Consider the following 26,198-nt stretch of genomic DNA (forward strand, 5'->3'; position numbering starts at 1 on the left):
ATTCTGCCATTTGCAATAACATGGGTGAACCTGGGGAATGTTATGCTAACTGAAATAAGTCAAGCACAAAAAAATAAATACAATGTGACCTAACTCATACATAAAATCTAAAAAAAAAAAAAGGAAAGAAAGAAAAGTTGATCTCATGGAAATAAAGAGTAGAATGGTAGTTATCAGAGGTTGGGATGGATATAAAGGGGATGGGAAGATGTTAGTCAAAGGATGCATGATAACAGGAGTAACTAAACAAAAGCATCCTAGACAGGCTTAAGAGACTTGCTGGGGGCCACACAGCTTGCTCCTGGATGTAAACACAGCCAGCTGAATCCAGACCCTTTGCTTTCCTCAACCATTGTGTCAGTCACCTCTTCCAGTAAACTTTGAAATTGACAGAACATTGAGTTGATGTTTCCATTTTCCCCTTCTTTCCCAGAAATTTATAATAAATCCTCATGATCAAGATATGTAGCTAGGTTAAGGTGGCATGCCATGGTAACTTGTGAGTGTCTGCTGCCTTTATTGGCCATCCAGCACTGGTGCTGGAGATCTCGGGCATATTCCCTATCACAGGGAGACTCCATCCACCTGGACGTTCCTTCACCTTCCAGGGCAGGGCTTGGCCTCCTGGCTTTATTTGGAATGATTGGCCTTGGGGGCCAATTCTAAGGTTAAAACTTTGTCTTCATTGTCTTTTCCAGACAAATTGCAAGTTCTTTTTGCAAAAGAAAAACTTCTTAGTGGTCTATCCTGCCATAACTGTAATTTTTTTCCCCCAATGGTATGTTTATGAGGCCATCTTTTGATCCCCCTATAGGCAAGGACAGAAGTCTAATCCAAACTCCATCCTTCTGCTGATGCAGCACTCATGAGTAAATTCTTCTCTTCCAGCTCTCGTGTCAGAGAACCTGCTTTCTAATGTTCTTTCAATCCCCTGACCCTAAGAGTTTGAGAAATGACATTCGATTCTCAGAAAATGTTGAAAACATTTATTAGATAAAAGAAAGTTTGAATAAAGAGATCAAGGCTTATTTTGGATCAAAAAAAAAAAACAGTAAGGAAAACATGTCAAACGTGTCAAATTTGACACATCTTTAGTTACATTCATTGTCCAAATGAATTAGAATGTTGACATTTGTGACATGAGAGTGATAAGTCAAAGAAGGGAATATTAGTGTTGATGGAAGATTGCTTCTGTGGACAAGGTGGGGTGGGAGCATCAACCAGGTTGAGTAGCTGGTTAAATGCCAATTCCTGAACCTCCTCCAGGGCTACCAGAACTGAATTTCTGGATTAGGGACAATGAGATCACACATTGTACTTTTCCCCGGGGCTTTCCCATTGGCTCCCATTAGTGCTTCCATGCTTTCCCCACAGGGCAGGTCTCAGATGAACCACTTGTGGGTGATAGTGTCAGAAACAATGGAAGAGACCAGGCATTGATGCCCTTCCTAAACCCTGAACATATTTCTCTCCGACTCTGGACTTTCCTCTCCTCCCCACACTTTCCCCAGAATTTACTTAACTCAGGAGAATGTTTGAGTAGATTAATTGCAACATAAAAAGATTTCTAAATGTCCAAACCTGCCATTGAATAAAGTTGTTTATGCCTCACCTCAAACACCTCTACTGGTTTCTCCTCTCAAGATTAAAATGGAAGGATAAGAATAGCCACTAAGGAGCCTCCTATAAGGAACAGAACATCATTTCAAATGTCTGTGATTCTTCCTCTAGGGATGTAGGGGTACACTGCAAAATGAAATGCTCATGAGTCACCCTTGATCCCAAATGATGTATACTGTGAACTCCTCCATTGTCCTCAGACCTATTAGTCCATGAGTACCTTTTATTTATTTAGAAACTGTCACCTCAGTAACTCTCAGAAATGTCTGAGCCATTTGATTTGTTTAACTTTTGTTTTAGAGGCATGAAGCGCAGGACAATCATGATTCTGATTCCCTACCATGGGGCATCTTGCCTGCCTTTTATGCAACTAGTTTCTGGTATCATTGGAAGGATGTTAATAGTTAAGTTCAATAGCACCTATAATTTGTTACTCATTTATCCCTATATGCATTGTCCAAATTTTTATTGAGTGCATACTATATGGGGCATGGACATTCTCCTAGTTTGGAGGAAAAGAAGGGCAAACTAACAGATGTAGTCCCTGAGTACAGTGAACTTTAGGTTTGATAACAGAGTTTATAAGTAAACAAGTAACAACAGGACAGTACAGTCTCATAAGGAAGAAGCCAGAACCAAAGATGGGGGACTTGTAAGAGATCTTTGGCAACCAACCAGGTGGGCCTGGGACAAATTGGGCATACATTGATCTTCTTTGATGCTTTTGCTCATTTTTCTTCCTAAGCATTAGAGAGGTTTGTGGGGAGCCTAATCGCTCACTTCTGTTAATGGGTTCTAACCAATTAATCAACAGACAAAAGGCCAAATGTGAACCCAAATTCATTATATGCACCCGGGGGGCTGGGCCTCGTGAGTCTCCCTCCAGTTTAAACATATCCATCAGCTGCAAGGCAGGCAGTGGATAATAGGACTGTTCTAAAGAGGAGTCACATGCAACCTCTCAAGGCGAGGCAGCATTATGGCCACAATTTTACGTGTCCCTTGTGTTCATGCCCTTGGTTATGCCCTCACAGAAGACTTGGAGTTCCATCCTCTGTCCTGCATTAACCAATAGGAAGTGTGGGAAGCTTGCCAGAGCTGAGCCCAGGCTTCACGAAGACTGTGTTCTTCTTCCCCTCTCTTCCACTCTCCTGGGCCACAGGGCTGGAGGACGAGAAACCTTGAGGAGGAGAACCTTGTCATCCCATCCAAGGTCACTGTCAGTCAGCTTCGGCCAGCTGAGTAGTGAAACAGTCCAGCCAAGTTAAGCACCGAGGTCGACTTGCCCTGTAGCTCACCACTGATGTGTCAGTGAGCCCAGACCAGAAGAAGCCCCTGGTTGCCCCATGAATGATAAGCACTTTGTGTTACACCACCAGGTTTTGATATGATCAGTTACACGACAATATTGAACTGAATCCTCCCTAGAGTCTAAGACACCAAGAAACAGAAACCAGACAGAGAAGGACAAACACTGCCGCGGTTGTTGCCATGACGGTGTGACTTAGCTGAGACCCCGTTCACATCAGTTTCTCTGGTTGAATAAACCATCAAAAGGAAGGAAAGATCTTAGAGATGGGAGTCAAAGTCTCCCTCTGACATCTTGAGGCCTGCTCTGAGACAAAGCTTTATGTGGAGGAAGAACTGTTTTCTTCTGGGTACCAAAGCTACTCGCCAAAATTGTGTCCTTACCCTCTCTATGAATCCATTAACTCTCCTCCAATAAACCACTCTCTGGAACACATGAAAAGGTCATTTAAGGATGGTGCATTGACTGGGACGAAAAGAAAAGAACAATTAATAACAATAAAAAGGCCTACATTGCAACAAACTAACTAATAGGCTTTTCATCTTATTTCTTTATTTCTCCCTTAAAATAGTATCCCTGCCTGAGAGGAACAAAATCTGTATAAGAACAAGCTGTCGGGTTTCTGACACAGTCAATGCCTACAGGCAAATATTTCTGCTAAACTTTTGATGGAGCCCTGGGGAGAGCCAGAGAGGTCCCAGACTGAGAGGGATTGGCAGCTGGGCTGAGAAGGCAACCTGACGCTCCCTTCCCATTTCACAAAGAAGGTTTTGTTTGGATTGTGGGGCATGGTGAGTGACTCTGTAGAGCCATGGGGATATGTGTTCTGGGGCAACATCTGGGCTGCCAGTTAAGGCCAGGCTGAAACTCTATCCTGGCCAGAGCTGCTCCAATGAATCAGGTGTAGGTATATTTTTCCAGGATGTTCAAAACCACATCTGACCCTGAGAAATGATTTTGTCCATAGCAGCTTCATTCCAAAGGGCAAGCAATCCTCCTAGGTTCCCATGAAGGGTATATTTACTGAGGCCTCATGCCCAAAGAATCAAACCAAAGACTGAAAGCATGACCTCCACACATCCCTCTTCAAAGCCTGTTAAGAACCCTCACTAACAAAATCTCTATCGACACACTCACTCCATGCCATTCCCATCCCGTATTTATAATATAGCTTCAAGAGATTGATTCATCACTTTGAGCTAAAGGATTATATATTTAAGTACCCCCCTTTTCTTCTTCCAAGGATATTTCCCATAATATTAAAGTTCTTTTCTTCTTATCCCACCTTGAGACCATGCTATTGCTAATAGCAACACTTCTACTCTCAATATTCCCTTATCTTATTTACCTTAGACTCTAGGGATATGTATGTTATGAAATTACAAATGTCAATATTTGCATTTAAAGAGCCCCTCATATTTAAAGTCATTTCACATGGATTAGTTTAACTTGATGCTATTGACACATTAGAAAGAAACTTAAATATCATTTCTGTATGCTATGGCATCTTAATGAAGTTGGTAAAGAAAGTATTATTTCTCATTATAAATGAGGCAACTGAGTCATGAATGGTTAGGGATGGATCTGGGATCTACATTCCAGAGTCTTCATGTGAGTCAGGGACAGTTGGTTTTGGTAACTTGGGGTGCGGGGAGAAAGTGCCAGGGCAGTTCCCATGGTATACAGCAAAAAACAGGGTTACAAAGAGATATGACAAACAGGGACCAGAACTCATTAGCCAAGAGTGGCAGTCTGGTGTTGGAGTACCTAAATAAATGCAGACCAAAGATAAGCGAATTAACCACAGTTTTCTTGCAAATTATAATAGCCAATGGAAAACTTATTTAGGAGCTTTGATTTGTGGGAAATACTAACAAAAAACTAATTTTATAAAGCATGAGAAGATGAAGTTCAGATTATAGAATATATTGGTATGTTGATTCCAATTGTTAACAAAATCTGATGCTCTTAGGTATATAAATAATCCTAGTTGGTCAATGAAGATCACACTTCATACCATATTAGAAATCTACTATTTGCCTCCCCAAAATTTCATTCTGTTCAATTCCTTGTAGAGTTCTGATTCCACTTTGAGGATTTAACCTATTTTCCATTCCCAACTTTGAAACTAGATAATGAGGATGCCACCCTCAAATGTAGCCATGGGTCCAGATTGGCTTAAGTCAATCTGATGAACTCTTTCCCTTTGTCACTGTGACTGGTTTAGTGATAAGGCATATAACCAAACCACTACCAACCAAATTCAAAGGGATATTTTATATAACCTCATATTTATTCTTACAAAAGGATTGGGTATCTAGTCATGGCTAAAATTAAGATATAGTGTTGGAAAGAAAGCATATTCTCCACCCTCAACATGCTCACAACAGAGGAGAATTATGGAAATAATCAGAATAACTAGTGCTGTGTCAGAGGTATTGATGAGTTGTAATGAAAGGAGAGAATGTTAACCTTAATGTCCACATTTGAGGAAAAGGTACAAAATAGTCGACTTGGAATCACTTCAGTAAGTGCAGACATCATGGTAATTTCCAAAAGGACAGTGTGAGCCTCAAGGTTTTCTGGCTTTCATTGGCTCCAACCACTTCATTCTTCGACCTTCTGATTGACTGGTCAGACAGTTGGGTCTGTTCTTGAGAAATCTTCATTTCATATTACACCAAAGAATGGATTTCCCAGACCTTGATTTGCTAATATGCAAATGTTTGGAGGCCCACATGAGAAATTTTGTTACTTGACCAACTAATGTCTGTCGAAAGGACGAATACCAGGACAGATTGTTTAATAATCTGCAGGATTGCTAAACAGAAAGTACTGTGAGAAATAAAAATGGACACTGAGATAAAAGAATAATCAAATAAAAGTACTACATTACTGTAGAAATATGTGGGATCTAGGAAGTTTGTGAAAATGATTATGAACTTTGAGGAGAGATGTTACAATATCAATAAATTACAGGTCAGAAGTGTAATATCTATTAATGGTTCTGAATTGTTAGATATTGAAACCTGAACCATAAAGATAGGTAGACATTGGAACCTAACCAAAAAAAAGAGTTAAACAAATCTTTCATTGATTTTTATTGTGCTCAACAAATATTTCCGAATGATCACAAAGTTCCATGAACTGGCAGCTGACTCTGGATCTAGCTGCCATAAACTGAACTGGAAATGGAATCCCTGAAGGTTATCTTTAAGTGGAAAACTAAAATTTCAGGCTAAGATATTTATGCTAAATTATACATTAACAAAGAAACTTTGATATCCATTGGACTTAGGCAGCAGATTTGTGTTTTGAGTGATTTTTCTAGGCACACTCATTAATAAATATTGTATATGATCACCAATGAGTACTGAAAAACAAAAGCTCGATACTATAAGGGTCTTAGGTGTTCCCTCAAATTTACATGTAATGTGTTTGCTGTAGCTGAATACATGTGCACAGAGAGAAGCTTAAGCTCATGTCTCTGTGTTTGTCATTATAATAACTAAGGTTTCGAAATCAGCAAAATCCAAACTAGCACCCTTACTCTATTAATAACTAGCTTAGGAAAGTTATTCAATTTTTTAAGCCTCTGTTTTCTTATTTCTAAAATAGAGGAATAATGCCTAAATCTTAGTTATTGGAATGACTTTGTTACTTTCTTAAAATATATAGCACAGTACTTGGTACACGGTAGTGAATGAATGATCCTGAATGAATGAGTTCATGAGCACGTGACAGAAAGAAAACAATAAAGAGGAAATGATGCATGGCTAGAGTGATTTATTAAGTTATTGGTAACAGTTTTTCACTATGAAAAAATGTTAGGTACGTTGCAGGCAGGTGCGAATAGATGTCTCAAAATTCATAGTGTATGCTTAATTATGGGCAATTTATCCTGTCCAACAAAAGTTATACAGTGAAATTATCACAAAATGTGATTTAAATTGGATGTCATGCTATACTTTTTCATAATAATGAATTTATTTTTCAGAGTATAATGTGTGCCTACAGCTTATTTACATATTTAGATATATTTCCTATATATAATCAGAATTTGAATTACTGTACCCATTCTTAGCTAAATAGTTTATAGTCAAATTATTTCTCAGAAAGTTTGCTGTTTTTTTTCTGTCCAAGAGAGGGCCAATTTAACCTATTTCTTAGGTCAAAGGGTATGTGTGTATCTTGGTTGTAACCCAAAATTTAATAGTTTATATCAAATTCACCAAGACTATTTATTATGATTTATAAAGCTAGTTTTACTAATTTGTAACTATTTTTTATATAGTATATACATATATACATATTTAAATAACTTTCTTTTATGAAATGTTTAAATTCAATGAATAACCAGAAAACATGTGATATTAGCAGCAAAAGTCTAAAACTAGAGGCCCTAGTGTCCCAATTTTCACCTTAATGGTTATAAATCTTTAATACTTACTTTTATGTTAACCTTTAAGTAAAAGGTGCAGAAAACAGGAGTGAGAAGATGGAGCCATTTCAATGATTATTTATAACTTTATAAAATGCTATTATGTCATCCTTCAAATTCATAAACCTTTATTCTGCATCTCATGGATCATCCTCAGGTGCTCTGCAAAGTGCTTGATACATAGTCCACAAAATCATTTATTCTTTACTTTGGGTGAGAGGGGCTGGCAGGGATTGAACTAGGGCACTCGACCACTGAGCCACATCCCCAATCCTTTTTTGTATTTTATTTAGAGACAGGGTCTCACTGAGTTGCTTAGCACCTTATTGTTGCTGAGGCTGGCTTTGAACTCATGATCCTTCTGCCTCAGCCTCCCGAGCTGCTGGGATTACAGGTGTGTACCACCATGCCTGGCAAATCACTTATTCTTAAAGTCTTCTCAGACTTTTCTCGGTCTCTCTCCCTCAAGGGAAAGTGAATTTCTTTAGGTTTAGGAAGAAGTACTCACTTGCCCTTCTCCAGAAACAGGATATAATAAGTAAAACAACGTTTGCAATTGTCTTTCTCAAAGAAAGTTGAGTCACTTTTGATCAAGGTGGTGAAAAAAAAAAAAGTTTTCATTGTAATAAGCATTATCACCTTAAGCTCCCCCATGGAGGAAGTTGTCCTTGTGAAAATACCTTCAAGAGCCAGCTTGGAGTGGAGGAGACAAAGTGTCGTAGATTGATTGCCAAATAACACACATTTTCCTCTATCCTGCATCCACCTCTCTGGTAAAATGACTTTGCAGATCATCCTGTCAGGAGACAGATTCTATTTGTCCACCATTAAATTGAAACTGGTTTAGTGACTTGCTTTGTCTAATAGAATATAACAAAAGTGACATTCTGCCATCCTGAGGCCAGGACTCAAAGGCTTTGCATGTCTCTGCTTGTTCCCTTGAAGTCCTACCATGCCATGTGCATCTGGCTGACTAGCCTGTTGAATGGTCCAAACATGCACTTCCATGGTCACCATTCGGCCATCCATGCCATTGATCCATTCATGATCAGAAAACCAACCCCAGGGAGACCCACCAGTTGACCACAAATGCATAAGCCAAACCAGCTGAGATCAGCTGAGCCCAACTTCATCTGTAGAACCACTCAACTGACAAACTGCCAGTGAGCTACAAAAACTATCCAAATCCTTGAATACAGGTAGTTTATTACTCAGCAGTAGCTAACAGATATATCTCCAAGGAGGAATATCTGTAAGCATCAGAATATCAAAAGCTCATTGTGTTGTAAAAAAAAAAAAATATATCAAAAGCTGTGTGAATCTGCTCTGCAGGAACAAGAGGAAAATAATGTTTCTATTGCAGACAGTCAACTCCAAGGGTAAGTGGTATGATGAAAAGAGAAGAATGAGAAAGAGAGAAAATCCAACAAAATGGAGAGCATATGTGGTTGTCTGAGGAGGCTAGGGACCGTCCATTGGTGACAGGGTGGTCAGAGGGTTTTTTAAGAATGGTGACTTATGGTGTTGTAGGAAGAGCATCCAGTCCACCTTACTCTCTACAAGCAAGAAAATCAATATATAAATTCATAACACAACTCATTCATGCAGTGCATGAGTAGATAGAGATCCTGTTGGTGTTTGCAAAACCTAACAAGAGAGCTGAGTGGTTCCACAAGGTTAAGTGATGTGATCTAAAGAGAGAATGCTTGGAAGTGACAGCCAGGATGCCCAGCCAACCATAGGAATATGACTCTCCATTTCTGCCCCCTCATGTGGATTCATAAAAAATGCTGAAGAAGTTGGGACTTCCATGGAGTTTGGCATCTGTACAGTCAGAAGGAAGAGGGTGAGCCTGGAACAGAGACCTGCAGCTGTCTAAATGGCATTCCTCACATGTAAAGGGTAAGGGAGTGCGTCCACACCAGTTATACCTAAGCCTTATCTCACACAATTCTCACAACTGGATGAAGATCAGAAAACCAACCCCTAGGAGTTAACTGTGTTGTATTTGAAAGGAAACTACCTTTCAGAGACGTTAAGGAACATACTGAATTTCACACTGCTGTTGAGTGATAAATAGTATTTTAAACCCAGGATTGCTTGACCCCAGCCCAAGAATCTTCCAACTCCACCGCAACTGTCAGAAGCATCCATCTACACATCAGGTGTACCCACCAGCTGTTCTGTTTGTTGTTGCTGAAATTTCAGTGTAACACCTCCCTTAGCAACTGAAAAGGCCCTTAGCTACCTGCGATGTTTAACAGCTACTTTCCACATAAACAACTTCTGAAGGTTTCATCTTACACCATAGTGGGTTCCTGACAGCTTTTATCTGCGATGATGCAACAGGAAAAATGCCCAGGCTCTGACCTGGCAGCTCAGCATAGGGGTGAGGTTGCAGGTCGGGGAGCTCAGGCAAAGTCTCTTGGGAAATACTGGGGACATGAATTCTCCAGATGGTGGAGGCGTTTCTTTCACTGGAGCATGGAGTGTCGAATTAGCCCAAGTGCCCCACCTCTAGGAAATTATAATAGAGATGTTCTGAAATATGATATTCAACTCTTAGTTTAGATCACTTGGGTTCAGTGGAAATTCCCTTGCAAGTGTACATTTGGTTTTCTCTGGCCTGACAGATGTTGAAAAGCACTCTGTCTCCGTTGAGGTGTTCTTGCAGGATTTTCACCTTCACTTCCTTGATAAAGGTGATATATCTTCCCACTGATCTTACAAGGATTCCTTTATCCCAGAGTTTCTTACCTGAGAATCCTTCAACTTTGTGGCACATATGTATTTGCTTATTTTTATTAAACTCTTAATGAAACATATGTTCATTGATTATAAATGTGCAAATTCTAATGAAAAACTGACATATCCTTTCATTACAAATGTAGTTTTTTAGTATTATTTGTGACTTCGTCACCAACAAACATAATGTGTATTATATGACAATTTTCAGAGATTTCAAAAGGTTGTTTCCACTTATCACTGCTTCAAAATGATGAAAATAATGGTAGTTGTTAGAACTGATGCTAGACCTGTTTATTTAATGTGTTAAGATTTTTGAAATATTTTGGTAGTTGCTTAAATATTATTCTTTTGCAATTCTATGAATTTAAATCATGCACTTAAATAAAGAAGAGGTCATACATAATGGGTAAAGATTCCCAAAAGTGTCTATAGCACAAAAACACTCTGGTTTTGAGTTTCTCTTCCATCAGATACTGTGTCTCTACTCTGCTCTGTTTCCCTTTCTTGGTCCAATTCCCTTTAAGGCAGTAAAGGTGAGTTGTCTTTCTCCTGTTCATGTGACTGACGTCTCCCTGGGAAACATGCACCTTTACCAGAGCTTGACAGCAGAGCAGGAACTCCCTAACCATACCTTCCACTCTGCCTGCTGTTCAGCTCAGCTAATCAGCTGGTATGTGCTGGTAGGGCAGATTGTCTGTGCCTGTGTTGAGAAGCTCCTATAATAATCGTTAAATAACGTGGGCCCTGAGCTCCCTGCTGCAAGCCCTCTGCCAATGCCCTTGCCTTCCCAGCCTCCTTGCCGAAGCCTCCAGACCTCCCACTATTCAGGAACCTGAGTAAATACTTGGCAAATCGGGACCCTGCAGGAACTGACTCCAGTCACAGAGCTGATTTCAGTTCTCATTTGTCAGCGCTTGGGCCTCACTGGTTGTTGGAACACTTTGGAATCTCCACCCTGTTCACCGAGTCCAAAGGAAGCCATCTAGTACCCTCATTGGGTCTTTCCAGCCTCTCTCACTAGACCTGAGGCAAAGGGGTACATCCCTCCCCCTCCTTGGAGTAACAGTAGGACAAATACTCGAATGCATTCCCCCAAAGAAATTCTCATTTCAACCTATACTTCACTCTTTTTATTCCTTTTAGGTGGCCTTTTGAATGGTAGATAATGAAGGTCCATATTAAATGTTTATTTATTGCAATTATTTCAATTATTTCTGACAACCAGTTTCCACACACACACACACACACACACACACACACACACACACTACCTCTGCTTGGTCACAAGGAATTTCCACGAGGGAGAATGTTGAGCTACAGAGTTTCAACATTGGCATTTGCAAAACCCTCAAACCCCAGGGCAGGAAAACGATAGCCCTAGACCTCCAATTTAAAGATATATTCCACTAATCCTGGAGAGGCCTCGTGAGCACTGCGGTGCCTCCCCCACATGTGAGGCTGGCCCTCCTGCCTCTGTCCCTCCAGTCCCTGCTACCCAGCTGCCACCCCCTTCCTTTAATTCTCAGCCCCCGCCTGATATAAAACAGACACGAAGAACCGGGCCAGAGCACCGCACACTTATTTCCTGGGTGGCCAGTTGATCTCTCTCATGTCCTAGTGCCATTTTAAAGAGAAAATAAAAATTCTAGAACAAGGAATGCTCAGAAGGAAAGCCGTGGCTGGCTTTTTTTTGTCAGCGATGTGTCAGTGTTTTGCTTTGTGGGTTTGACTCTTGGAGGGCAGGCCATTGTCTCGCAGCCATAATCCTTGCGACTCTCTGGCATTTAACAGTGTCTGCCTTCAATGACTCAGCCAGGGTTTCCTTAGATAGTAAACAGCCACTTATTGCCTTTTACACCACCAAGAAAATGAGATTACTCCTAGAGGAGATGAGCAGCTCTCCACTGCTGTCAAAAGGGCGCTTGGCCTGCTTGGCTGCAAGGCACCACACAGCCCGGGCTTGTTTAAAATTAGCTTCCCCCATAAATCACTTGCACAATGAAGTGCCTGCCTCTGCCCTCTGACATATTTGTGTCTCTGTTTATTTTTAATGATGACATGGCTTTCTCTGTCTCCATTTGGCTCTTTCTCCTCCATGCGTCCAGTGCTAAATTCTGAGCCCAAAGTGCAAAAATCTAAGTAACTGCAGGGAAGAAAGATTTCTTTTTCGACCAGTACACCAAGGTAGTAGAGAAATTTAGTTAGCCCTGGAGGTCTTTCTATAGGAAATTGCCCCTTTCTACCTTGACTCGATTATGGGGTCCTAAAAATGTTCCCTTATGAAGGCACAAGGGGGTGATGGGAATGGTCTATATCTCATTAGGGACCTGGGTTTCAGGTATATGTGTTTGCAAAATTCAGTGACTGTACATTTGTTTAATGTTTCTGTGTTATTTTGCTTATGATTTTTTACCTAAATAAGACAATGAAATAATGAGCTCTAAAAATATGTATGCAGAAGTATTCAGTAGGAATTGTACTAGTATCCACAATTTACTGTGAATGCTTCCCAAAATATGATGATAAATTAATTGATTGGTAAAAAGAGAGACAGATGGGATAAAACAAGTATAGTAAAATGTTAATGGTGAAGTATAGGTAATAGGGACAAGAAATTTTTTTATTATTTAATTATTTCAATTTTGCTATACATATAAGATTTTTCACAATAAAATGTTGGAAAAAATACACCCTGGTTGACTCCTTGGGGTTAACAGAGGCTACAGTTTCTAAATTCCTGTATCACACCCAGATTTTATATATGACTATGTGCATTTTCTTATAAATAGAGTTGAATTTCAATAATTTATACTAACAAGGAGAAAAAGAATCCTTGACCCAGTGAAAAGTTCAAAATATAGAATATTCTTAGAGACAGGTTGGTGTTATTAGTTGGATATATAGGTATGTTTTTCAATTTAAAGTGACATCTGGCTAGAAGAAGCTTTTAAAGCAATGTGCAATCTATCACGTGAAATACAAATACAGACCAACAAACAGCAAAGCATGACCCAAATTCAGATAGGAGGAAGTCTAAGACCTATGTCTTATATAGGCCCACCATTGGTAGATCCATTGTTTATTATTAGAATAATTTACCCAGAGGAGTCTGAGTCAAGGAGAAAAGTAGGAAACTTATGAGTGCTATCTTTTTGAGGCAAAGAATATTTTTTTTTCCTTATTGCATCTTTTGGATATTTCTGCTTCCATAAAACAACAGGGCAGTACAGAAGAAGGGATTTTTAAGCCATATACCAAGTCCACTGCAAATGAGCACTGTGGTGGCAAGAATGTGGACAGGAAAACTCATGGCAGTGGTACATTGTAGGAGTGGCAGATTATTGTTCATTTACAGTGTCAGAGCTGAAGAAGTCATTTCTGTGAAACAGTTCGGTTACACGAAAGCCATGAGATATTGGGACTTGGTTTAGATGTTGTGCCATTACTGTATCCTCTGGGGCAGGGAACTATCCTCCTACCATGGAAGAGGTTAAAGGATCAGACAGTAAGTCAGTCAACCATTAGATCATAAGAAACGTTCCCCACAAGTGAAGATTATGAACTCATTCCTTGGTAAGCATCAGTTCTTGATAAATTTCCTGTCATTCATGAATGGGTAAACCAAAAATCATTTTTGAAACATTTATTTGCAATAAGAATGTATCTATTGTTATAAAAAAATTATGAAGAAAGTTATAACAAAATGATGCAAGAAAAAGTGAAAGAATAAAATAAGGAAAGATGTCCATGAATGTGAAGAATATCTATATCAGAGGTAGTGAAGAGCAGAATGGACCCTGTCTGAACATAACATGTGGCCATGAAGTACAATTTGAGAAGATCTCTAAGGATATTGGTAGGGAAGAACAAAGGGAGGATGAGAGAAATAATTTACAAATGGTACACTTGAATGTATTCCTGGAAATATATCCAAACAGTTGGAAAAAAAACAATAAAAAAATAATAAATAAGAAAAAGTCAGAGAAAGCATCTTAGATAGGTTCCTAACATTTCAAGGAAGTCGATGAAGAGCCAAATGTAGTTCTATGCACAAAAACTGCACAGTAAGTTCAGATGGCAGGAAAATGAGGATTGGAGGTTTCAATAACTTCATCAAAGCCAGGAGCTAGGAGAGGCTCTCGGGAACTTCACTGTAAGAATCACAAATTAGAAATATCAGATCTGTGTCATTATTTGGAAATCCTAATGTGTGATAATGATTTGGAGATGCACCTACTCAAAGTTGTCAGCTCTCTGAAGCTCATGGTTATTTAATGTTCTCACCTTTATGAGGGGAAATAAAAGTAACTTTATTTGTTTCATTTTGTTCATCTCTTTATCTTTACAAAGAAGTAATGTTGTGCTGCCCTATTGGACACTTTAATATGTTCCTGACCAAAGAAAGTACAACATTCAATAGTATGGGTAAAGAATGACAAAATAACATGCAAAGTATGATATTAAATTATTGAGAGAAACAGAAAAAGAGGGGGGATTAGAAATTATTATTTGTATTACAAATAGCTTTTTTTTCCTTATAATGTCCCTACATATTTATCACTTTCTTTGTTCTTATTTCTCCTGGCATCTCTTACTTTCCAACTGGGATCATTTTATAATTTCTATTGGTAGCATCTGCTAGTGCTAAACTGTCTCTGTTGTTCTTGGCTTTAAACTTCCTTTGTTTTACCTTCAATCTTGAAAGATATTTACTCTGGGTATGGAATTATAAGATGGGAGAATTTTCCCCCCATAAAATTGAACATATATGCAGATATATACATATATATTTTTCCTGGTTCCCATTGTAGTGGATGAGAATTTCGTTATTAGTAAATGCTCTTCATTTGAAGGTGACCTCTCATTTTTTCTCTACTTTCTCTTAAATTTTAATCTCTGTATATTGGCTTTCTTCAGAATAATTCCAGCACATCTAGAATAAGATATTTTTATTCCCACTTAAGACATTTTGGTGATTATTTTAATGTGTAGATAAGTGTCTTTCATCAGTTCTGAAGAGTCTGAGCTGTTACCTCATCAAACATTACCTCTATTGCATTCTCCCCTTTGCTTCCAGTATACCTATTACATACATGTTAGAATTTCTGTGTACATCCTGTATATCTGCACTGTTAATACATTTGTAATCACATGTAGCTATCTATGTAAAGTTAAATTTAACTCTTTAAAATTAAGTCAAATTTAAAAAGTCAGTCCTTTAGTATTAATAATCACAGTTCAAGTACTCAATAACTTAATTGGCCCAGGGTTACTGTGTTGGACAGCACAGACAGAGTATTTTTATCATTGCAGAATTTTTTATTATATAGTACTTCTTTTAGTCTGGTGTCTTTTTTCTATAGTCTGCCTTTGCTTTTTCTTCATGCCTAGATTTTCTGATCTGATTTCTTATATAATAATTCTTCATGACCTCTCTCTTTCTTTTAAACTTATCCATTCAGTGATTTTACTTATTTCTAGAATGCATATTTCATTCTGTTCTAAATATGATGTCAATTTTTATGGTTTATCATTCTTTACCAACACTTTAAACTTGACTTTCATGTTAAATATACTGAACAATGTTGTATAGCGTCTGGTAATTCTATTACTTAGATTCTACTATTTGGTCTGTTCCCCTGTTGTATTAATTTTGCTGTTTTTCTCTTGTATTATTCATGTGTCTGGTTATTTCTGTTTGTGTCCTGGGCATTGTTTTGATAGCTTACTTTTAGTAATAATTTGAAACTTGATTATATTTGTCTTCATCCAACATATTTTCATTGCTTTGGCCAGAATCGGAGGCATATTGCTTTTGGCCATTTTGAACTGGTTCAGCACTTGGGAGTTTCAAAGCTGTAACTCTTATTACCAGGCTACCACCCTTAGGATTTGAACCCATTACCAATGGAGATTTCCAGGGAATTTTATTTGATTCATCAACATGGGAAATATTCCCAGATTTTTTTTAAAAAAACATTTTATTCTAAATATAATTTAGTAATGATGTCACATGTCTATTAAATTAAAATTGAATAAGATGCTATAAAAAGACTATGATAAAAATTCAAATAAAAGGTCTTGTCAGGTATGGTTTGGAAATCTTTCTCTTAAAAGCAATGGTATCAGCCAAAATATGTGGGATGAAGGTAAATTGTTACTCAGAGGCAAACTCATAAACTTCATGCACATTTTTTCAATATAAGAAAAGTGAATTAATGAATAAGCATTGAATTAATGAGGTTGAAAAGAAGACAAAATCCTTCCCTTAAATATATAGAAGCTACTCATTACAAAAGATCAGAAATATGGAAATGAGAAATAACAATAAAGAGAAGTACTAAAAAAAGACAAAAAGGAATTTGTACAAATAAGAAATATAATGCTAGACATTTTTAACTATGACATAAACAAAGAAATATAAATATAATAAATTGACATTAAAGAATCAAATTTTACAATGCATAATAAATGCTTAAGAATAAATAAAGAATATAAAATGCCAATAGCTAAATAACCCTTCACCCTACCAGAATAGTTCTATTAGGTGCCAACTAAATGATCAAGTAAGAAAAATCCTAGTTTTCTAAAAGTACTTCAGGTAATATAAAGAAATATTTTATAACAAATTTTCTTTTTAAAAGTAGGCTTTATATCAAAAAAACATAAAAAGAACATGAAAAAGTATGATTCAGTTGGCATCATGTAGAAACAGAAATTCAAGTGTACTAAAGCAATAATCAGACTTTGTTCACATTCATCAAACTCATATAAATTCAGTTGCAAGCATCTCCAACTGCAACTGAAATTATTAGGGACTTGGAATATCAGAACTTTCTGGTCTCGGTATAAATGGTATGGCCAGTTTGAAAGCACTATCTAGCAATGTTGAAAATACACCTCCCTATGAATTGGTGAATTCACTTGGAGTTTTCATAGAGGAATCCACACATACATTACTTGTTTATCAAAGCAGTAACACTACAGAAAATAATTGGGAACTATGCAAAGCCCATTAATAGGAAAGTGGATTGACAAATTGTATATACTGATATGATTAAACATTACATAAATTATAATTAATACATTATTTCTATAGGACTCAACATTCATGAATTCCAAAAATTGTAAACCAAAGTGGGAAAGAGTAACAGAGAACTATATTATTTGTACAAATTTCTAAAATACAGAAAACAACATAACACACTGTTAATATATATGATATACACAGCATATTTTAAATATTTTTTTAGTTGTAGATGGACACAACATTTTTATTTTATTTTTATGCTCACCTCTTATCCCACAGAAGAGGTGAGCACTCTACCACTGAGCCCCAACCCCAGCCAGACACAGGGGATTTTCAATAGGAACTGTATACACCAACTATAGAAGAACAATGGCCTTCCTGGAAGGAAAGTAGGCAAGTAGCTCAAGAAGGGATAATAACAGGGACCTAATGCTTGTCTGAAAGAAAATATATAGTGTTATAATGATTTAAAGCTAGGGCTAGGGCTGTAGCTCAGTGGTTGAGCGCTTGCCTTGCAGTGTGAGGCACTGGGTTCCATCCTCAGCACCACATACAAAAATAAATAAATAAATAAAATAAAGATATTTTAAAAACATGCTTTGAAGCAACTAAGACTCACTGTAAGCATTTGAATACCTAAGTGGAAGGTGTCTATTAAAGGTAATGCTAGACTCTGTTTTATAAGGTTAACTCTGAGGATTGAATTAATGCCTACACAGGGTACAGAGAACACAGTAGGAACTCATTATATGTTGATTCTCAAAGCTGTTACTTGGAGACTGAATTTCTAGAAAGCAGAGTCAATTTATTATTTATCACCATGTCTTTTATGCATACCACAGGGTCTGGCACAGAGATGTTCAGTAATTTGATTGAACGTAGGCATCTTAAATCTCTCTCTTCATCTCTGCCTCCTTAATGGCCCTTACCTACTTGCTTGGGTGTCAGTAACAGATTGGCATAAACCACTGGTAGAAATTTTAGGTCTTAGTATTTGACTCTTACAACCAGTTCCATATGTGACCTGGTTTATGGTTTCAGGGCAAGTGATTGCTTTTAAGTAACCAACCAGCCAAGTTTATATGTGTTTTGAGATTCTTGGAAGAAGGTTGATTACATAAATGCCAACTACATTAGTATTGATTTCTCAAAGAATAAAAAGAGAAACAGAAAAAAAAGTCAGCTGAACTGACTATTTATTATTCCTTCTATTCTTTACCATTGCAATAATTTCTGAGGGGTGGAAATTTCAAAGCTCTTTCAAGATCATCATATATATAGCATTCCTTAGTCTATATGGCCTTAAGGAGGAGAAATGGGCTTTGGCTGACTTCACCCACATGCTGAACTCCATAAATATTATATAGTTAACACGCGATCCAGATACTTTAACTTCACGGAGTTCAGGAAAGAACAGCTTTTGTTTATGGTGAGTTTTCTTATGTGTTGAATATAAAGTACCAATTAAAGTGTAATCGGAATAGCTGTTTGAATTTTTGGCAGCATATCAGAAGGAGTTACGGAAAGCAGGGGCTTTTCAATGATAGATATGATTTTGCAGAGGTCATGCTATGTCCTGGACAGGGCATGCCTGGCATGATTTCAAACCATAAATGCACACAAATCTAGTAAAATAAATTCTATTCCAGGATCCATGTCTTCATTGCCTTAGAAATGGTTTCTCCATTTCCAGAGAGATTCTGGTTTCCAGAATACTCTGCCTGGAACCTGATACCTACATGCTGAAGAGATTCACTGAGCTCTTGAATGCCTAAAATGCTGGGGCATTTTATTTTATCATTGCTTTTGACCAACTCTTGAGGGATTTTGATTTAAAAATGCTGTCAACCCATTGAAACCTGAACTTCTCTCACCATAAGTTTTCATAGAACTGAGTTTCTCGTGTTCAGACCTCTTATGTGAAGATGTAATTATGTATCAAAGGAATGACTAAAAGGTTCAAACTGATGGTAGGGAGAAACTAAAGGGCATTTAAAGACTAGAAATGGGAAATAAGTAGAAAAAAGAAAGAACTACGTGATAAACATGCATGGTTGACAGAAACGTGGAACAGGAACTATAGCAATAGGTTCTTGGAAAGAATAGTTGAATGGGAATCTCAATTAAAATCTGAAGGTAGAAATCTAACTCAAGCTAAGGTGTATTCAGTGACTAGCTCACATTGTAACAGCTTCCAAAAATGTGCCATTGACCTTGTAACTAGGATTGCATATGGCACCCAGCCAAAACCCACCAGCCCTCTCCAGGGCAAAGAGTGACAGGTTTGCTGCCCTGCCGCTGAAACAGGTTGGAGCACATATTAAACTGTGCCAAGAAGGGTCTGCCACTAAGCTGAACACCTGTAATTCACCCATCTGTGTCCCTCAAGTCCTCACCCCAAAGTAAATTGATTTTGAACTCTAACAGCTGTCTGGGGGGACTCTGATGGGCTGTTCACAGCAAGGAAAGCTCTGGGAGAAGACCAAAGCTGTGGGTGTGTTTCCAAGGTCAAAACCCAGAGAAGGAAGTTCCTTTGATTCTTTCATATGTGGAGATGACAAAAGGGGGCACCAGGTGAGATCCACCATTTCCAGATCATTTAAGTAACTACCATACGTTACTTATCCCCATCATCTGATTCAAAAATACAAATAATCGTAGTTGATGAAAGAGGAGAAAACCTGGGCAAAGAAGTCCCTTTCATCCAGGAATGGAAAACAAAAAGTAGGGAAAAGGGATACAAACTTGAGAAATGAAAGGTATAGGGAGCTTTTCTATAAATGTAAGAGTGTATTGGGAATATTTTAAACATACAGTCACTAGAGGCTACCAGGTCCATAGCCTCTAGTGACAGAAGCTACTATGGAGGCAATAGTAGAAAAATCAACATATATGTCCTAGCAGCAATAAATTCAAGACCTTTTAGAAGAAAGGAAAGAGAAATACACATATTGGTCACCTATGATATGTATGTATAATCTTGGATGCACCATACTTACAACAGCAGGCTCTTGCCAACATCAGCAGTCATTGACATAAATAGATTATTGTAAGTATGTGGAACAGTTGCATTCCATGTAGGTGATATTTTAAAGTAAACAGAATCTTAAAGGCTGAATAGCTGAGACTCCCTTGTGACTTGAATCATAATCACACTTTTTTTTTTTTTTCTTCTTGCAAGCTTACACATTTTTTCGTTTCTGGATTTTTTAAGTACTTGGAGTTAAAGACCTTACTTATTTTTCAGGAAATGTTTGATTTGCTCTAACTAAAGTAGGGGATCTTCCTTTATTCATTCTTTCATTCATTGGTTACCCATTTACTAATTTATTTTAAAAATATTTACTGTCTAGAGACTGCAAATAGAGTGATAAGAAAAAAAAATACTAGTCTTTCCTTTCAGGCTGGTGCTCAACAAATGGTGACTCTTGGTGTGTTTTATAGGTTGATGAACATAAAGCTGAAGCAGTAGGCGCAATGCTGTCAAAACCAAAGCTGTAGGAAATCAGCTTTTAACCAAAGGTGCATCTGTGGGGAGACACTTGACTGAGTTCACATCATTACTGTTACCACGGATATCTATTGAATAACACCTGTGCCTGGCCCTTGGTGAGCAACAGGATGCAGAGATTCATTCACAGAGGCCCAATCTAAATGAGATCAGCCTGGTAGGAAAATCAGTCCTGTCTGAAAGATTTCTGTCTGAACAAGCCATTAGTTTTTCCTTCATCTGTATACAACTGAGTCAACCAGCACCAAAAGCTGAGCACCTATAATATATTAGCTACTGGGAATGAAAAATGCTCTTGACATCCATCCTTCCACATGCCCATCTATTCTTCCACTCATTCATCCAATTCAGAACATTTAATGAATGCCAATCACATGATGAGTGCTTATGTCAGACCATGGAGAGAAGATAAAACAATATAGACCAAATCTACGACTTCATGGAGCATACGTTATGGGAGCAGACTTGGGCAAAATATAACAACTAGATACATGGGATGTAGATACATTTCAATATTTAGGGAGATTTGCATTTCTAGAAATATGGATTACAAGGAGTTCTGAGAGACCCTGCTGCTCTACAGTGGATAATCTCCCGGAGAAAATACACATCTTGGAGAAAATGCCTGTCCCACAAAAGTTAGGAAAGACTCCAGAGGCATCACTAAGTCCCTCCCCTCTGCACAGGAATAAAACAAAGCAAAAGAACAAGGAACAAAGATCCTAACAACTGCATGTATACAGGGCCTGGACTGGTCTGGAAATGGGACCGGAACAGCTTGAAGATGGGGAATGAATCTGGGGGTCCCAGAATCAAAATTCTGGTAGGGCTTGATGTTGTAGAGGCCAGGAGGCTGGGGCCAAGAGGCTGGAGCTAGAACAGGAAGTTAGAATGGGGAGGCAGAGCCATACTGAGCCCAAATGTGGGCAGACTTCGAGAATGAAGTTGCCATCACCCAGACTCCTATGGAACTCATCTTTGGAAGAGTATCAGGTGAGGACATGAATCTGGAACTCCCACTTCAAGCCAAAATACTCATCCAGGAGTAGGGATGTCCTCCGACTCTTGGAGGGAAGGCCCAGTTGGGATCATAGAACTGCCTGGTGATAATATGCAAACAGTGAGAACACTGAAAGTCTACAACATAGACCAGAAAGAACAGCACTGTGAGTGAGAGTCAGAAGAGAAAACTGAACCTGCTGTGCTGAGATTCTCAATAACAGAATGCACAGAACTATGAGATACTTACAGGAATAAGGAGGCCGCTATAAAGATCACCACATAACATAACAACACATTCTATCAGCAAAGGCAAACAAAAAAAAATGTTGAAAGAAAAAATAATAATTAAGGAGAGAGTAGCAAACACACACACACACACACACACACACACACACACACACACACACACAAGTACATAAAAGTGATAAAGCAAAAAATCCTGAGTGTTTTAATGTTAACCTCAAAGACCAGGAGATGGAGTGGAGGAGAGAGATGGGGGATGTTAATCAGTAACAAGCTAAAGGCCAAGAAGAAAAAAGACACGTTTTGCTTACAACTCCACAGAGAAAGGAGGTGCAGTCATGACCTCCACATTCACTGATACTTTTCAGTTGAGACATTTTCCAGGTTATGAGTGGCTACTCAGAGGCTGTGAAGCTGAGACAAAAGCAATGGCTGACAGATGAAAGAGAGTTCAAGGGCTGTTAAAGAATACATTTTAAGGGATAAAATCATGATCCTCATATATGTAGTAACAAAATAAACATATGTCCACGATTTGACTTAACTCATCAATTAATGAGGGAACTAGTCAGTATTATAACCAGATCAAAGGAGAATTATACACATTCCCTACTTCTGGTCAGATAAGAAATACTTAAATGGATTTACAAATTGATATAAAACTCAGAAAAACTGGTCAATATCCACAGGGTGATAATCACTGCATTCCACCAGATACAATTTGCATTTCTATGGTGAGGGATAATTTGCATCACTATCAGGTTTCTGCAAGTTCATTTTTATCTCTACAAAATCATAACATGGCCTAATTAAAAACAATGCACTTATACCTACAGAATCTGATGATTACTGGTAGACTCCAACAGCCCATTAAAAGGACATCTAGTGATTCCTTATCCATTTCAAAATCTTCTGTAATGTTCCTCTACAGAGTCTCACAAAAAGAAGAAGTTGTGTTAAACTCCTGGGCATTCACTTTGTAACTCAGAAAGACTGTTTTTCAAGGATTAGAGCTTGAGACAGCTCCCCTTTTCTCAAAGAATGGTCTCTGTGAATTGAACCAGTTTGATCCCCATTTAGATTTAGGTGATTTTTCCCTAGTCTAACTACCTGCCAGGTACACAATTGGGTCTTCTCTGGAAGAATATAATGTGACTGTGAGCCTTAATTATTCAAAATCAGTATGTTATTTAATAAAATCTAAATTGAGAGGGCAGGGGATTAGCAAGAATGGTGGAATGTGATAGACATCATTATCCAAAGTACACGTATGAAGACACGAACTGGTGTCAACATGCTTTGTATACAACCAGAGATATGAAAAGTTGTGCTGTATATATGTAATAAGAATTGTAATGCATTCTGCTGTCATTTATTTTTTAAAAAATCAATAAAAATCAATCAATAAATAAATTACTGGATATATAAGGATACAAGTACAAATCGTTGACGATCAAGACATAGACAGAAATACTAAAAACAGATCAAGGGGAAATCCACCTTTTGGAGTTCATAAACAATAACTAAAAATAGCTGTGTTAATACACATAGGAAATTGATAAGTGTAATAAAATAAAGATGCAGAAAATACCACAAGATACACAAGGGACATGGTAAAAATGCCACACATACTTGAGTAAAGCTGGCATTCCAGAAGAAGAGACAAAATACATGGCAGATACTGTCAGATTGGAGTAAAATGTAAAACTCACTTGGCTGATGTACATAAAATTATACTGCAAAAGCTAAAGACAAGTTAAAATAGGAAAATGGAAAATAATGTACCGTATAAACATTAATCATGAGTACAATAGAAAAGCCAAATTCATACCAAAGAAAGTAGCCTTCAGAACCAGAACCTTTACCAGAAATTAAGACAAACATTTTGGAATGAAGAGAATCAATTCACCTCCATGACATAGCTATCCTAAATGTGACTCCCCCTAATTCAGAACACGTGAAGTAAAGGCAGAAGAAAGAAAGGATCAAGAAGAAATCCACAAATGAAGTGGGATATTTCAACACAATTATGTCAAGTCTTTGGTTATATAAGTGGATAGAAAACCAGCAAAGACATCAATATCTTGGACAATATAATCAACAAAGCTGATTAAATTAATAGAATTCTACAAACACCAATGTCAGAAAACACATTCCTCAAGTGCACATCAAATATTCATCAAGATAAATTATAAAAAAATGTTTTCAAATTTCAAAGACTTGAAGTTTTCAAATATGTTATCTAACCACAACAAAATGAAACTAAAACCAGTAATGTAGGTTTTCTACAAAATACCTAAATACTGAAATTTAAATGGCATACTCCTAAATAATACCTGGTACAAATAGGATACTTCAGGGAAGACATAAATAAAAATGAAGATATATAATTTTAATATTAATAGAAAATCCACAAATATAGATAATACATACAAATCCATAAAGAATTTTACATGTTTAAAAGACTTGACACCTGGGGAGGTGGAGGCTGGAGGATCCAAGTTCAAAGCCTATTTCAAAATTAAAAAAAAAAGAGCTGGAGAGGTGGTTCAGTGGTTAAGCACCCCTGGGTTCATTCCTGGTATCATAAAAAAAAAATGACTTGAAATTTGACATAGTATATTCTCTAACAAGTCAATATTAAACAAAAATTCAATAACACAAAATTTTCTGAAAAGTCACCAAATATTTGAAATGCAAATATTATAATTTTAAATATGTGGTTCAAATAAATAACCACAGGGAGAATTAAAATACATTTGTAATTCAATGATAATGAAAACACAACATAGCAAAATTTGTGGGGTATAACTAAAATAGTGGTAAAATAAAAATTGTAGATTAAACTTCTCATAAAAGAGCATAATATCATCAATCTATCTAAATGTTAAGATTTGCCCAGAGTAAATAACATTGTCTCTGAAATACTGAATGCAAGAGGATACCTTACTATCTGTATTCAACATTATGCTGGAGATCAAATACTAGTCATTGTAATAATACAAGAAAAATAAATAAAGGGCATAAATATGACAGGATAAAAGAAGTTAAGAGCTGTTTTTACTGCAGGATACATGAAACTGTACACAGACATATTCCAAGAATTTGTTTTTAATGTTAAAACAATAAGTGAACACAGCAAAATTATAGAATATAACATTAAATCCTAATAATGAATCATATATTTGGATGAGAACAAATATAAATAATATTCAAAAATACTGTTCACAATAACATTAGGGGAAAATGCTATATTTAAAGGAATATTAGCAAAATGTATATCATCACATATATGGAAAGTCACCAAAGAATTGAAGAAACACAGTGAAATATTTTCATGGATTTTTTAAAGATGTCTGTTTCCCCAAGTTGATCTGTAGATTTAATAAAGTCCCTTTTTATAGAAATTTGAAAATGTATTTTAAAATTTACATAGAAATTCAAAGAATAGCAGAATTGGAAGTGATGGGAGGGAAGGTGAGGGGATGTGGGGATAGGAAAGATAATAGAATGAAACAGACATTATTACTGTGTGTATATATGTGAGTGCATGACCAGTATGATTCTGCAACATGTACACTCAGAAAAATGAGAAATTATATCCCATCTATGTATATCAAAGTGCACAAATGCATTCTACTGTCCTGTATAACTAATTAAAACAAATTTAAAATTTTTTAAAAAAGAACAACAACATCTGAGTACTGCAAGATAGAGTGGTATTGGTGTAAGCAAAGGTATGTGGATCAGCAGAAGAAGGGAGGTCTCAGAAATATACCCTCATGTGTGGCCCATTGGCTTTTGGAATAGCATGTACACTCAGAAAAATGATATCCCATCTATATATGATATATCAAAGTACATAAAGGCATTGTACTGTCATGTATAACTAATTAAAACAAATAAAAAAATAATTTAAAAATTTAAGGTGTGACTTCATAATAATGGGATTCCAATCTTTTCCTTCATTCTTAACACTCAAATTGTGATCCATATACTGACTGGTGGAGTCAACGTCAGCTGAGAACTTGTTATGAATTAGAATCTCAGGGTCCACTCAACATCTACTACAGCAGAATTCTCATTAATCACGTCTCAGGTCATTTACTGTGTTAGTCAGCTTTTTCATTACTGTGGCAAAGTACCTGAGAAAAACAACTGAAAGGAGGAAATATTTAGATGGGCTCATAGTTTCAGTGGTGTCAGTCCACGGTCATCTGTCTCTATTGCTGTGGACTTGTAGTGAGGCAAAGCATCGTGGTGCAGAGGGTGTCGGGGAGCAGAGCTGAACACC

Source organism: Callospermophilus lateralis, chromosome 3 (assembly GCF_048772815.1).
Source record: "Callospermophilus lateralis isolate mCalLat2 chromosome 3, mCalLat2.hap1, whole genome shotgun sequence".
NCBI classification, from domain to species: domain Eukaryota; kingdom Metazoa; phylum Chordata; class Mammalia; order Rodentia; family Sciuridae; genus Callospermophilus; species Callospermophilus lateralis.